A 15,691-nucleotide genomic window follows, 5' to 3' on the forward strand; every position below is an offset into this window, starting at 1 on the left:
GTGGGCGTGAGCAAATGTTTCACCAGCATATTACCAGCATTACTAACTCTAAAATTCTTGGGCCCTTAACAGGTGTCTTCTCTACTGCAGTAGTTCCATATTTTAGGTTCTGACGCTTCAGCAATGTATTTTTAAGGTGCCAAACTGAGTATCAGTTAGAATGCATCCTGCTGACAAGAGGCAACAATGACTAACAGCCATTTAAACACAGGGATTTCTTTATGTCAGCAAAACTATTATGGCATCTGATGCCTTTTTCCTTCAGAGACTGTAATCCTTAGTGTGTTGCTTTTGTCCTCATGGTTACAAAACATGTTGCTGTACTTTTAGGTCTCACATCTGTGACTGGTGTGGGGTGGGTGGTCAAAGAGGTCAAAGAGCTTTGTCCTTGTCCCTGCCTTTATATGTAGGAAAGAATGGCCTGTGTCTCACGGAGTAGAAGAACCATGCCACATGGTTACTGTTACTATTAAGATAGTGTAGGAAGGTGTATTAGCTTTCCAAGCTCTGAGTACAAAAAAAAGAGAGAAAGAAAAATGACATTGTGGATAATTGGGGGAGCTGGTCCTCAGAGACTGCAAAGGACACATTTAAATGAGTGATTTCTGTAAGATGGATTGGTTTACTACTATAGATTCCACAATTTTTCAGCCGCTGATCCCATTTAAAGACACTGAACTGCATAGAGCTTCAGCAGAAAGACATGGAGGATGGCCCCCAGATTTATTATTACCTGAATCTTTTGTTGTTCATATTTTTCTTTGATTCAAAAGGAAAATACTTGCAATGTAGAATTTTAATGACATTATTAAAAATGTATTCATTTTCTCTCTGTATATATGAGGAAACATTTTTCATGATCTCTTTCCCACTTTTTCCCGCCCTTCAAAAAAGTTTTGGAGCCACAAATAATTCCTAAGAAAATATCTATTATCCCAATAGACTTTTCCTATCAGGATCTTAGACATAATAGTGATTTCAAAGAAATGATTCTTACACTCTGAAGGCTAATCAAGCTGCAAAATTCTAAAACATTTTGCAGGCTTTCTCACATATAGCATCTAGCCAAAACCAACAATTCTAAAATGAATTCTTTTTTATTATGTATTGCAAATTTCCTTAAAAGAGAACATATTTCACAACCTGGAAGGTGACATTAATTTTGCACAGCAGTAAAGTTGATGTGTACAGTGTGTGGCATGCATCCAACCGTGTCATCCATCAAGGAAATTTCAGAGGTTGATTCCTATAGTAGAAAATTACCCACTTTCTCAGGAGCTACCATTTAAAACATCTCTTTTGAAATGAAATTTGCGACTTCCTGCTAACAGCTATAGAAGGGAGATGAGGAGGGGGAAATGAAAGGGGAAGGCTCTTCCTATAATCAAAAGGAAGAGAGAAACATAGAAAAGGAGGAAAAGAACATTTAAATTGGCAGTATCTCTAAAGAGAAAGCCATATGTTCAGCAAACTTTCCATATTCAGTTTTATAATTACTCTTGAGGTTCCTGAGGGCTTCTAAATCAGGCCATTTCTGAAAGAAGATGTATTTTTTGTTGTTTCAAACTTAGATAATCTTTTCACATTCAGAAATTAGGAATGCACATTAAAATGTTGATAGGAAATTGAGTAGAGAAAGAATTTATATTTTTAATCATCTGACTTTAATAATAATCACATTTAGTCCAGGTCTCTATTAGCCAGTGAAGAAAAGAATGGAGGCAATTACCTTGACAATTGAGACAAAACCATCTAGAGGATATTGTCCTGTTTAGTTAGCTGGATAGTGGATAAGATGCCTGAAATTGATGGTGCTTGTTCAGGAGGCACTGAACTACCCAAAGCGGAACAGAAACTTTTATTTTTTCCAATCTGTGACAAGCTCTTGCATTGGTTTCCCTTGTGATAAGAAGTTATTTAAAAGATGAATGAGAAATGAAACAGTTGTTGCTTGACTTTCGAAAATCATCTAGGAATTTTACATAACTTGATGACTGTTCATTAATTTGGGAGGGTAAAAGATTCCATTTAAGACAGAGTAAATTCCATAAATGTACATAATAAATATGCTGGAGTCTCAAATGTGGAAGAGGACAATCAGAGGAAACCAGGAAAGCCTTTTTGGAAGAAGTAATCTTAAAAACAGGATTTCTAAGTCTTAAATAGGGCGAGGATTGGTGAGTGGGAAGAGGGGTAGTGTGTGGGTTATGCAGGAACAAGCAAGATATCACTAGGCAGCCCTAGTGAGAACAGAAACAAAATAAGCTTGAAAAGTACAGTGTATGTGTTACTGTGTTTGTTTTTCGATCAGAGAGTAGTGTAGTTTGATAGAAAGATACTGGAAACTATGACCAGAAACTATAATACTAATCATTACAAATAAATAAAGATGTGCTTAGGGATGCCTGGGTGGCTCGGTCAGTTAAGCATCTGTCTTTGGCTCATGTCGTGATCCTGGGGTCCTGGGATTGAGCCCCAGATAGGGCTCCCTGCTCAGCGGGGAGTCTGCTTCCTCTCTTCCTCTGTACCTCCCCCCACTTGCTCTCTTTCTCTCTCTCTCTCAAATAAATAAATAAATAAAATCTTAAAAAAAAAAAAAAATGTGGTGAGGCTTAGTACATAGTAGATCCTGAAATGTTTCTCAGTCTGAAAACATAACCTTTGCTAAAGTCTCAAATAGACTTTATGGTTGTGATGAAGTTCATTTACTGTCAACTAATTTACCTAGGTATATAACATTTTCATTAATTATTGCAGTTTTGTCATTATTATTGTGCTTTGTTTTTGTTTTTTAATAGATTGTCCTTAGATGGGAGAGAAAAAGACTTTTTGTTATGCCCCCTCACTCCTAAAAAAAAATACCCATAAGCTTGACAATTGTGGATGAGAGCAATTGACAGGTAAAGACAGACTTACGTTGGCAAGATTGTTTCTTCACTTGGCTTGAAGCTGATTGGGCACAAGAGCAGTTTGGTGTTATACATGGTGGTACTAGGCAAGGAAGGGATTCTAGCATCTTTTTTTTTTTTTTCCAGGAGAAATCTTTTCCTTAATAAAGTGAGTGAAATAATCACTTTAATGGAAATAGACTTAAAATTTGAAAACCATTTAACTGCAACAATAATTTGCTGGGCTTAGCATTACTCTTTTCATGCTTGCATTTTTTACTTAAGTGTTGATGTATTTTTAAGATTTCATTACTTTTCACATTTAAAGTAGAGTTACATTATAAAGTTAATGAAATATAATGCATCTTATTTGGTAATTGAGGACTTATTTTTTAAGTACAGGGAATGCTCTTTTGTGTAGACTGTAATTGTAGCTATGTTCATTGTGTCAAATTATTCATGCATTATTAGACCTTCAAACCCATAATAAATTATGTATGTTACTGTTTGGGGACTTTTGCTTAGTGTCACAAATATTTATATAACCAAAATCTAAGTTGTATTTATAAGAAAAAAAGAACTTCTCTGAAATCTCTACATTCTTTAGGATCTAACTTGTCTTAATGGTAGGAAACAGAATATTTTAATGGCCAAAATGGGATGGAATACAATTCCTAAACAATTTTTAAATTTACAATTATAAATTTATGTTAATTTCTCGATTTTTAAAAATCCATTTGAGAGAGAGAGAGAGTGCATGAGTAGGGGAGAGAGGCAGAGACAGATGGAGAAGCAGACTCTCCTCTGAGCTGGGAGCCTGATGTGGGTCTTGATCCCAGGACCCTGTGATCAGGACCTGAGCTGAAGGCAGACGATTAACCATCTGAGCCACCCAGGTGCCCCCCAAATTTATGTTCATTTCTATAGTCTTATAAAATAGGTGTTTGGCATAAAATTTTTAAAGCTAACAAAATTTGAAAGCATTATAACACTTCATATGAGTTAAAAATTGTGGATTTTGAATAATTTTGTTCTAAAGATTATAATTTTCTTTCCTGAAGTCACAAAGCTTTAGAATCTTACAAAATGTAATTCTTTAATATGGAGAAGTACCTACTGGATTAGTAACACAAGTAAGGGACTAAGAATTTAATCTGAATAGCATATATTATTATTGTGGTTCATATATTGTACATTTGTTTTTTTGTATATTTTGGAAGTAGATTTATTCTCTTGTCAGTTTCCACAGAACTATTTGGCATTTTATTTGTATTGTTTTTGTTTTCTTTAGTTTTTGTTTTTATGATTCTCTTAATGGTAAGAAATTGTATGTCTATATTTTTTACCAAAAAAATTATATATACAATCAGTATATTAGACATCTGATTCCATTGAGTATATCTTGGCACTTAGATAAGTTTACTAAGGAAGTGAATTGTTAGAAATAGGAGATGGATATATTAGGTTTAACATCTCGTTTACCAAACTAGATATTGTGGAACATCATTACATTGAAAAATGAGTCATTAGTGTAGTATGCTCATCTTTTTCTGCATTTGAATGACTATTGAATGGGGAGGTAAACATTCCCCTGATGTTAACATGTAAGCTTTCTGTATTTCCAGAAACTAATGTACCTGAAAAAAAAAAATCCTTAAGTGACTTTAAGAGTATTAGAGATGTTTATATAAAATAACACTCATCCCCACTCTTGACCATTGTACTCTGTTAAAACTAGTAATTTTCATGATTAGCTATGACAAAGATAGGGAAAAGATATATTATTGTTGTCATAAGGGAATAGAAAACCAACAATTCTGTATTGCATTCAGGCAGCAAAGTGCTGATCCAGGCTTTACCTAAAAACTAACTTACAAGGAAATCCAAAGTGATGGTTCTTTGGGTGGATTAGAATAAAGCAAGAATCCATCAATCACTTTTTTCCATTAGAGTCTACATTTCCAATGAGCATTAAAAGACTGAAAACATCAGCTGGTAACCATCTGACATTTCCCCCGTCCCACATTAAGTACTATATATAAGTTTGAAGAATTCAGATATTTTTAAAGAAATTGAAAAGATGTTTAAAATTCAATTATTATTTGGTTTAAAATTTAAAAATTAATTTGCTGAGAAATTTGAAAGTGATTCATAAGTGTGGAAATAATAAAATAATAATAACCAACATTTAATTGAACACCTAATATTGTGACAGATGCTTTAGTGCTTTCTACGTATTTTAAGTTAAATTTTATTTAATGCCTCAACATTCACGTTCTTTAAATGAGGGAATAAATGTACAGACAGGTAACCCAGGTTATGCATTTAAAGTATGGAGAACATTATTTTAGAAGTCTTAAGAAAATTCTAGAAAGGAAAAGCCTTGTTTCTTATACATCTCAAGAAAACTTATTTTTTAAAAGTAATTTCTAAAAAAAAAGCTTATTTTTAGAGTTTGATGTTTCATATTGTTTGAGAAATTATTTTGTGAAGCTAGTCATGGAGAACCACATATTCCAGTGGTTACTAATCCATGTACTTGACCCACATCAGAACCATGTATAAGTCTGTAAAACCAGCAGCAAACCTAAAAGCACAAGGCACATTAGAGGCTACCTAGGTAGGTGCTACTACTAGGATTAAATTAACTATGCCCAAGATTATGAAAAACAAGATATTTTAGTCTTCCAAATGCTAATGTGTGCTTTTTTCTTAAGATCTGGAGTTTAGAGAACGTAAATACATACCCTTTTTTCCTTGGTCAAGCCAAGAACTCATTGAGACCTAAACATAGGACTCTGAAAGATGGAGATGAAATACTAGTTTTTACCGATAAAGTTAAATTAGAGGGATATTTTGATATGTGGCCACATTGAGCTTTCTACCACTCCACTCTTGCATATAGGCTAACCTTTTGGGGCACAGGTAATGCTGAATGATAATTGGCCTATCACACAAGGGCCTATCCTAACTATGTACAGCACCTGAGAGCTGAAAAAGTGTGTTCAGCACAGGCAGAGAAGAGAAGAGACAGAAGCTAGAAGGAACTGAGCACTGTAAAGCTACCTCTTTACTCCAAAGTTGCCATTTGGCCACACAGATTAAGTTTTTCCTGCAGCTCAGGAGTGAATGATGCTGTGGAGAGAGGCCAGGAGTGTAAGCCTTAAAGGAAATTCCTCATTAAAAACACAAGGCCTGGTGACAGCCTTCCTTCTAACAATATTTTATTATTATAGCAATACTTATTATTTGATAATTATAATAATTTTAATTATTCAGAGCCATTTGTAAAAGTTGTAGATTTTTCGTAGTTCAGAGCAACAGGTTTGGGTAGCAGCCACATTAGGAATAAGAAAGCTAAAACCTAAAGGTCAAGGATCTAGTTGCTTTCTAATTGCTGTCCTTGTATCTGCAGACTGTCAGAGAATAGGATTAGAACAAGGAACACTCATTTTGCATAAAGATTTTCTACTTCTCTTGACATTTCCAACAACTCGATAGCATGACCAAATGAAACCTGAAATAACGGATGGGAAAAGCTAGGTGGAAAGACTATCCAATGCAAGAGTTCTGTCTTAGCCTAATTAAGATTCAAAAATCAGATGGAAAAGATGAAGTCAAATAAGAACAAAAATTACAAGGAAATTGTGGTAATTGATGAAGAGGGGCTATAATTGATAGAAAGGAATGAAAATGGTGATTTCAGTTATCTCTGATTTCTAACAAGACTATAGGGAGTTACAGCAAAATGTTTTGGAATTTCTAACAGGTAAAAGATTATTAGGTCAAAAAAATTAATTCACATGAAATTTGAAAATCATTTTATACAATATTCACAGTATTTACCAGTTTTCAGAAAACTAAATTAAATGCTTCAGATTACAAATCCAGTAACACAGGAAGGATATCTTATATTCTCCTTGTTCTGTTAATTAGTGAAATCTTGAACTCATACTAAGTAGTCAATAAATGCTGATTGATTATGGGTAAGTTGTAGGCTCTAAGAAGGATAGATTATTTTTAAAATTAGTTTTAATATTCAAAGCCATAATCAAGTTTTTGCTATTTTACCAACGAAGGGGAAGCAGTGCAATAAATAGGAAATATTTTTAAAAAACAATTTTTATTCATCTACATGTTATGTAACTCTTCTTGAAATTGATTTGATTTCCAAATTAAAGGTTGTCATAGGATAATAATAAACTAATTTTGCATACATGGCAACACAGATAAATTGAAAACATAGGACAAGTTCCCCAAATATTTACTAAGTGGCAGTGGAGAATGATGCTGGAAGTCAGTGTTTTTCACAATGCATGTATAACATGGTATACATCCAAATGAGAAGTCTTCTTGGCTTTAAATGAAATGACTATGACTCTAAATGCTATGATTTATACAATAGCTTAAACACTTTCTCTTGTTCAAACTGCCACAGAAAACACATATGATAATGTGGGAAAGAAGTGTTTAAGTTGTTAATATTTTATTTTATTAAGTTGTTAATATTTTATTTTATTCTAAGTCATAAAGAACACAAAATTCAATAATAATTTCAGTTATTTATGCAAGAAATGTTTTTGTTATTTCAATAGCAGTAAATGGGGAAAATGTAAAAAGAAGCTTTTTTTCTGATTTCATAAAAAGAATGTCTCAAACAGTATAAAGTATAAAATAATGCATCTGTATCAGTAGTTTTTTTCATCTTAATTTGGGTGGAAGGAAAACCATAAGCCCTAGGTGATATACAACAATAAGTATTTAATGCTCAGGCACCTGAGGTAGTCATCTAGGCAATTCTATTGTTTGTAGCTAGTTGTTGGTTCTTCTGGTCTTGACTGTACTCTCATGAGTGTGGGGCAGCTGATCCTGGTATGGGATGAAAATCAGGACATCGTAGTCCTGCTCCATGTGTCTCTCATCCCCCACCAGGCTGGGAAAGGTACGTCCTTCTCATGATGATGATAAGAGGGGAAAAGAGAGAGCAAGCCTAATGATGCAAACACTCTTCAAGCCTCTTGAGTGTGCCACATTTACTAATATATCATCGGTTAATGCGAGTTACAGCATCAGGCCCAGAATCACAGTTTGGAGAGATACTACAAAGTTAGATTGCCAAGGGATTGAACACAGGAATGAATGGCAGAGAAAACAGCAATGATGTCAAGAGCTGATGTTTATTTATGGTACACAGAAGTGAACACATTTCAGAAGAGAAATAAATGTAAAATTTAAATGAAACTATTTTTAATTTATTTTTATTTAAATTCAATTAGTTAACATATAGCATATTATTAGATTCAGAGGTATTCAGTGATTCATCAGTCTTATATAATACCCAGTGCTCATTACAACATATACCCTTCCCAATGTCCATCACCCAGTTACCCCATCTCCCCACTGCCTTTCCCTCCAGCAACCCTTAGTTTGTTTCCTATGATTAAGAGTCTCTTGTGGTTTGTCTACCTCTCTGAATTCATCTTGTTTTATTTTTCTCTCCCTTCCCCTATGATCCTCTGTTTTGTTTCTTAAATTCCACATATGAGTGAAATCATATGATAATTAGTCTTTCTGTGATTGACTTATTTCGCTTAACATAATACCCTCTAGTTCCATCCATGTCATTGCAGATGGCAAGATTTCATTTTTTGATGGCTGTATAATATTCCATCGCACACACAAACATACACACACACACCACATCTTCTTTTCAGAGACAAAGTGAATGAAACTATTACTGTAAAGTTGCAGCTGTATGAAAAGACCCAGTTTATTCTTATATTTTTACTTTTATCGATGTTGCTAAACAAAAGTAAAAGAAAAAATAGTTTTAAGACTAATTCCTAGCTATATATAGTTTTTTTATTTAGAGCCATATATTTTCATCATAATGAGAATAAGCAAAGGTTGTTTGGGGGGGATAAAAGCTACGCATCTTAAAACATAGTCATTAGTCAGATGATTTAAGTGTGGTAAATTAATGTGTCTTAATTATTTTTTGCAAGTTAAAATATATTAACTATCATAAATATAAAAAAATGTGATTCTTCAAAAGCTTGAAAGATAATAAAAATCATGTCTATTTTTTAGGAAAAGAGAGCTTACCATTGACAATCAAGTATTTTTCCAATCTAATAAAACCAGTTGAAGCTGTGAGAAGAAAAGATTTAGTACATACAAACATATATATAATATGATACAGTATAAAATAATATGATATGTATCTGTATATATTCCCACTAAAATTACCTGTCATAAGGGCCTAAGAAACTTCTCTTAGAAGAAGATGGACTTTAATATTTCATTGGGAGGGAAATTAAAGTAGCTTATTTACATACCTTTCTTTGCCTACAGTTTTTCTGACTTAATTACAATGTTCTTGTGTGATTCAAGACTGATAAAAATCTCAAGAAAATCAGTCCTGGCAAAAAACTGTGTCACATCTAGAATTTTGATTAATTTGACACAATATAATACAAAATATTAACAGATTTGTTTTTGTTGGAGACAACTGATCTAAATCAGTGCTACCCCTTTATATTAAATTTAAAATATTAGAAACTATAATTTCATATTCCACAAAATAGACCAGTAATGTTTTGAATTAAATTGAATTTCCTTTGTTACTCACTGTAAGACTGTGTTAGTTTTCTATTGCTGCTATCACATATTACCACAGAATTTAGTGACTTCAATCAGTATACATTTCTGATCTCAAGGTTGTATAGATCAGAAGTCTAGGGAGGCTCACTGGGTCCTCTGCCTAGCATCTCACTAGGCTAAAATTAAAACATCAGCAGGACTGCGCTCTTGTCTGGTGGCTCTGAGGTGGAATCTTCTTCCAGGCTCATTCAGATAGTGGACAAAATTCAGTTCTAGGTACCTGTAGAGGAACCTTAGGGTTCCTTTTTCCTTACTGGCTGCCAGGGTGAGAACAGTTCTTATCTTCTAGAGGTTGTCCACATTCCGTGACTCATTTTCCCCTTCCTTCAAGTTCAAAGCAAGTAAAGTGGGTCAAATCTCATGCTTTGAATATCTCTGACTTAATGTTTCTGTCTCTTTTTTTTTTTTTTCCTGTTTTAAATGGCTTCTGTAATTAGATTAGACCCACCCTCCAGAATACTTTTCCTACTGTAAGCATATTCCCAGATTCTGGGGATTTGGACATTGTTGGTTCATAACCTCCTCTGAAGCTTTCTGGGTATAATCTGAAATCAGTCCCCATACTCAGAGGGCAGGAAGAGCCTGAATAAAGAGGTGGCCCACTCCAGAGTGGTAGGTGTTTTGATAAGCAAGGGAACTTACATACAAGGCTTGTCTTGAGTGGCAGCGATATGAGTAGATCCCTGAGACCACCTGCCAAATCTTAAAAGTTTATATAGAGAACTTACCTGGTTCAGTCAAGTATACCATGCAGGTGTTCTCAACATCACATCACTGTCTCAAGGCCATGTCCTTGGAGTAGCTCTGGGAATGGGAAAGGAAAACAGAACCCACATTCCAAGGACTGGAGAGAGGACAAGGAGGCTGTGATTGCCTGATCTAGCTCACAAGTCAACCAATGCGCATATCTTTTGAATGACCTCCCCCTCCAGACATGGACATTTTGGGCAGACAATTCTGTTTACCACAGTAGCTCACGAAATATCTACTATATGAGAAAGAGCTCTCAAAGCTATTTAAAATAATAATTGGAATAGTTAATTTTATTGAACACCAGGAATTACACTAAGCACTATTTATGAATTATTTAATCTAATCTCCTATATGAGCTAAAGACACTAATTCCTATTTTACTAAAGAGGAAACCGAGGCTTAGGTATCTTTCAAGTACTAAGTCCAGTTACACAGACCACAGAACCTTTAGAGTAATTGTATATAGAGCTCCTTTGCTTAAACTATTGCTGTGATTGTCTTAACCAAAAAAGAAAATTATCATGACATATGAAATTCCTTCTATTTCTGTCCAACTTATAATAGGCTATAACAAAATAATTTCCTTTTGGCAAAATGTTCTAGAATCAGTGATTTTTATTAATACATTTGCAACTTTGTGTTCAGAATTTTCAGTGCCTAAGTTTACCCAAAATAAAGTATTTCCCATGAATATCTGCCCACATCATTCTTTTCTCCCCTTTAGTTTAAATTTTGCTTTAATGCATTAACAATATTGATATAGGTGTGGGGGGAGGGGCATGGAAGCAGCTGATCTGTTGTATAAGAGGATGAAAAGATATCAAATAGAATTATAATAAAATAAGTGAAGTTATTAAATCAGATGTAGTTCGACAGGTCACTGAAACCTTATATTGAGAAGAGATAAAGCAGAGTGCACAAGTACACAGAACCTTAGACTCTTCCGCATTCTTATACCTACATGAGTGAGGTAAAGAAAGGACAAGAAAACACAAGGGAAGCTTGAATTAGCAGGATAAAGGGTTTGATAAACATTGCAGCAAACACTTACCACCTCTCCTGGTTGCTCTTATGGTGAGTTTCTCTTCCTTGCTAAGGACAGTATAAAACACTACATGTTAAAACATAAACTCTACACAGACGCACACGTGCCCGCACACATGCATGCCCACACACATAATGCCAGAAGTGGGGGAGGCAGAGCCACATTGCATAGGGAGGCTTTGAATAATTTTAAAAGAGTCTCTGCTGCGGACATTGAATGTTGCATAAAGAAAGTAACGAGTTTTTTATTTTTTTATTTTTTAAAGATTTTATTTATTTATTTGAGAGAGAGAATGAGATAGAGCATGAGAAGGGGGAGGGTCAGAGGGAGAAGCAGACTCCCCGCCGAGCAGGGAGCCCGATGTGGGACTCGATCCCGGGACTCCAGGATCATGACCTGAGCCAAAGGCAGTGGCTTAACCAACTGAGCCACCCAGGTGCCCAGTAACGAGTTTTTTATAGAAGAAGAGTTGATTAAACTGTGTGCTTCAGAGAACTGAGAATGGTACATACCTTTTATTTATCCCACTGAATTGGTAGAAGTCAGGGTAGCTAATAAATCATGGAACTGAGTATCTCTGCAGTTGCTCCTGTTCTTACTGCAGTATTGGGCTGGGTAAAAACAAGCTCCAGCGCTTACCTGAGATTGCAGCAGCTTGCTGCTGGGATTGCTCTCCCTGTCCCCTTTTTTTTACCCAAAGTGGGTAGTTGGATATAGAACAAGTAGCCAACACGTATCTCTTCATTTTTGTTTCATTCACATGGAAAGGAAGATGTCAGCAGCATTTATGATGCAGAGACAAATTCATGGGAATAAAAGATAAAACAGCACCCTACTGCATGGCAAATTATCAGGACCCATTTCCTGTCTGTTCCTTGTTTTTCTCAATCTGTCATTGTTTGGACCTATTTCTGTCTACCTCATTCCCTCTTTAGGGTTTAAGTCCCACCATCTTATGTGTTTATCAGTTCTCACTTTGGCCCAATCGGCCGCCTAATTCCATCCTGTGAACTTACATTTTTCACTGTATTCATCAATTCTGGCTGTATACATCTGGTTGCCAACCCTGAATTTAACTTGTTTGTGCTTTCTAAATAGCTTTATTGAGATGTTTTTATAACCGAGTTTTACTCTTGTTCCTTCCTCCTCACCCATTCACTGGGAACTGATCAGGGGCTCACTCACTACAGCTCCTCAGCTTCCCTCTAACATCCTCAGCTACATACAGAGAGTGCCAAACTCAGAGTTGAGTGCCCTCTCTTGTCCCCATCACTCCTGCCACGTGGTCTCTGACACAAATGAGGCAGGGTGATTTAAACTGAATCAGTCTTAGCATGTTTTAATCTAGAAATTGGAAGTCAGAATGATCTATTTAACCTATGATAATTTCAATATGTTCCTTAAATTCCAAAATATATTTATAAAAAGTGCTGAATTTTACTCAGTATTCTTCAATAATAAAATAACCATAAATAATTAATTTTGAGTTTCTAATTTATTTATCAAATAGTTACCAAAAAAGGTGTCAATAGTTAAATATAATCCTCACATTGGGTTGGTGGTTTCTAACAAATTTGGTCAAGTTCAGAACAGAATTCTGTACTATAGCATGTAAATTTACCTTAATTCCATGTCTTAAGTAGTAATGCTTCCAATTATGCCTTGATTATATATCTAGGTTATATTTTTAAATATCCTCCTGGAAAAGAGATTTTGTGATAGAGCTCTTGCCATGGGGATGTTTGACTTTAGCTTAAAAAAGCATCTACTCTGTGTCACTAATATACTAAGATGTGAAATGGAAAATTTTTATATTCATAGCTACACAGAGTTCTTGTAAATTGCTGAAACATGAAATAACCAAATAAACTTTATTATTGAAATGGGTTTCTTAAGAACATAAATGTGTAATGTAACTTTCAAACCTGTTAAACCATAAAGAACTACAGCGATTTCATAACAGGAAGCACAGTGTGTATAAAACTATGTAGCATAAAATGTTCAGCTGCTAAAGTAACAGGAAGGTTCCAGGAGGTATTTTCATAAATCTGGAAACAGTTAACCTGTTTTGATGATCTCCCTCGTTCCATTTCCCTGAATATCAGGGCCTGGCTTCCTTTGTCTTTGGAGTTTATAAATTTAATTTAGTCGAATCTGTATTTTGAAATGGTCTTTCATATATTCGAAAGTTCAACAACTTCTGGAGAAAATGGAATGGTATTATTCAGATTAAAAGTATCCTTTCCTAAGTTTTGTTTTATTTGGTAAGTAAAACAAGAGTAAAGTGAAGGAGACAGAATAAATGACATCACACTTTTTATGTGAGGAAGCAGAGACATAATAAATTTAAATGACTTTTGTTCAAGGCCACTGGTCCCAGGACTTAATAATTTTCTTTTTGAAAGATACTTGGGAAATGGCACCGCTTATGCACTCACCCGAGTGGGAGTATTCCCCACCCTGTGAAACACGGACATCCAGCTGTGCAAATGAGGTCATAGGACATTTTTAAAGATTATTAGGTTGCATATTTGCATGTATGTTGGCTTTTTCATAAATGACCTTTGAACTGAGTGTTAGTGGAAAATCTTTACCTTTGCATGTGATTTGGAGAATTTTTTTCATATTAAAACACAATGAATCATGGAACACTACATCAAAAGCTAATGATGTAATGTATGGTGATTAACATAACATAATAAAAAAAAGAAAAAAACCCACAAATCGACAAAGCTCAATGGAGCATTTGTATTAGTTTATAGACATTAGTATAACAAAAATAGTATTATGCTTATTTATAAGTAGCTGATTTAATTTAATTAAGATTAGCTAAGATTGGACTTTAACCTGAAAACTTTTCCTAGAAAACTGATAATATTTGAAATTAAACTAATACTTCAGTTTAAAAATATACATTTGTGCCATGTAATTCAAAGAAAACAAAGATTTTGGGAAAGTTCTATGAGACTGCTTCTTCACATGGCATGAGAAAAGCCAATTTACATCTCGTTAAAAAGGATTTGGGTTTAGTCGATGAACTGCTAATATGCGTGTTGTTACACAACGTGTGTGTGAATTTGTTCTTTTGATACATGGCTTTTTAAATATCTATTGAGTAATCTAAGTCACTGGTGAAGGCCTTTCGCCACTGATGACCCAGAACGCACATCCAGCCCTCCCTGCCTCTTACCTGTGGATGGTTGGATTAGCACTACCAGCCAGGTAGCAGGACAAAGGGAAGACTATTTGATATGCCACCGTACTCCAAATTTACTGTACCTATAAAGTTGAAAAAACATTGAACAAGAAAAATAAAAAGAATTTAGCCTTTCTGGCTAACCATCCAGGGCATTATTAATAAAACCATAAACTATGAAAATGCCCCACCTATTTAGTAAAAATGAAAGGAAGTTGCTACTTTCCAGACCTCGACAATATAAATTAGACTTAGCTTTGAATAAACTCTATGGTATCACAGTTTTTAAACTTAAAGTGACAGGAAAGTATTAAGATTTAATATTTTCACATTCTCTTAGCTGACTTCTGAAAATAAATATGACTTGATATCTTATTTTGACAGATTTCTAATTGTTTTGGCTTTTGCACATATTTGTTTTATAACTTTTATTCCATTTTACTTTGGCACTTTTTAAAGTACACTTATTTAATATTCTTTATTGGTGAGAACAACTATGAGTTGACTCTTCCTAAAGATAATGATGAAACTATTAATATACTAAAGTGATATCTGTCATAATAATGAGGAGCTGTTAAATGGATCTAAAGCCATTATTCTTAGGTTATAGCTGTATATACTTCTAGCTCAATGTCCTGGTTTCTTCTCTTGCTCTGTCCTTTCTCATTTTCCACATAGCAACTAGAGAGAGCTTTTAGATACTTACCAACCACATACCATTCTCCTACTTAAAACCATTCGATGATCTTAGGATAAATTTTAGTCTTCTTGTGTCAGTTTATGGGGCCCTACATCATCTGGTCCTTGTCTTTCTACTGTTCCTCATCCATCCTCAACACAGTCCTCCTTGCCTGCTCTCTGCAGTCACTCTGACCTTCCTTCTAGTCCATTGAATACATCAGCTCCTTTTAGCCATAGTGCTTTTGCACATTCAGTCACCAGTTCCTGAAACCACCTGCCCCTAAATCATCCTAAAGATGCTTCTTCCTTCTTGCCATTCTGATTTCAGCTTCTTGACATTCTGATGTCACATCTTCAATGAGGACTCCCCTAACCACCTCATCAAAAATAACATTCCCCCCACAAATCATTGCCATATCACTTTGTTATGTTTTTCTTATAGATGAATTATTTTGTTCAGTTATT

The sequence above is a fragment of the Halichoerus grypus genome, chromosome 4 (genome assembly GCF_964656455.1).
Source record: "Halichoerus grypus chromosome 4, mHalGry1.hap1.1, whole genome shotgun sequence".
NCBI classification, from domain to species: Eukaryota; Metazoa; Chordata; class Mammalia; order Carnivora; family Phocidae; genus Halichoerus; species Halichoerus grypus.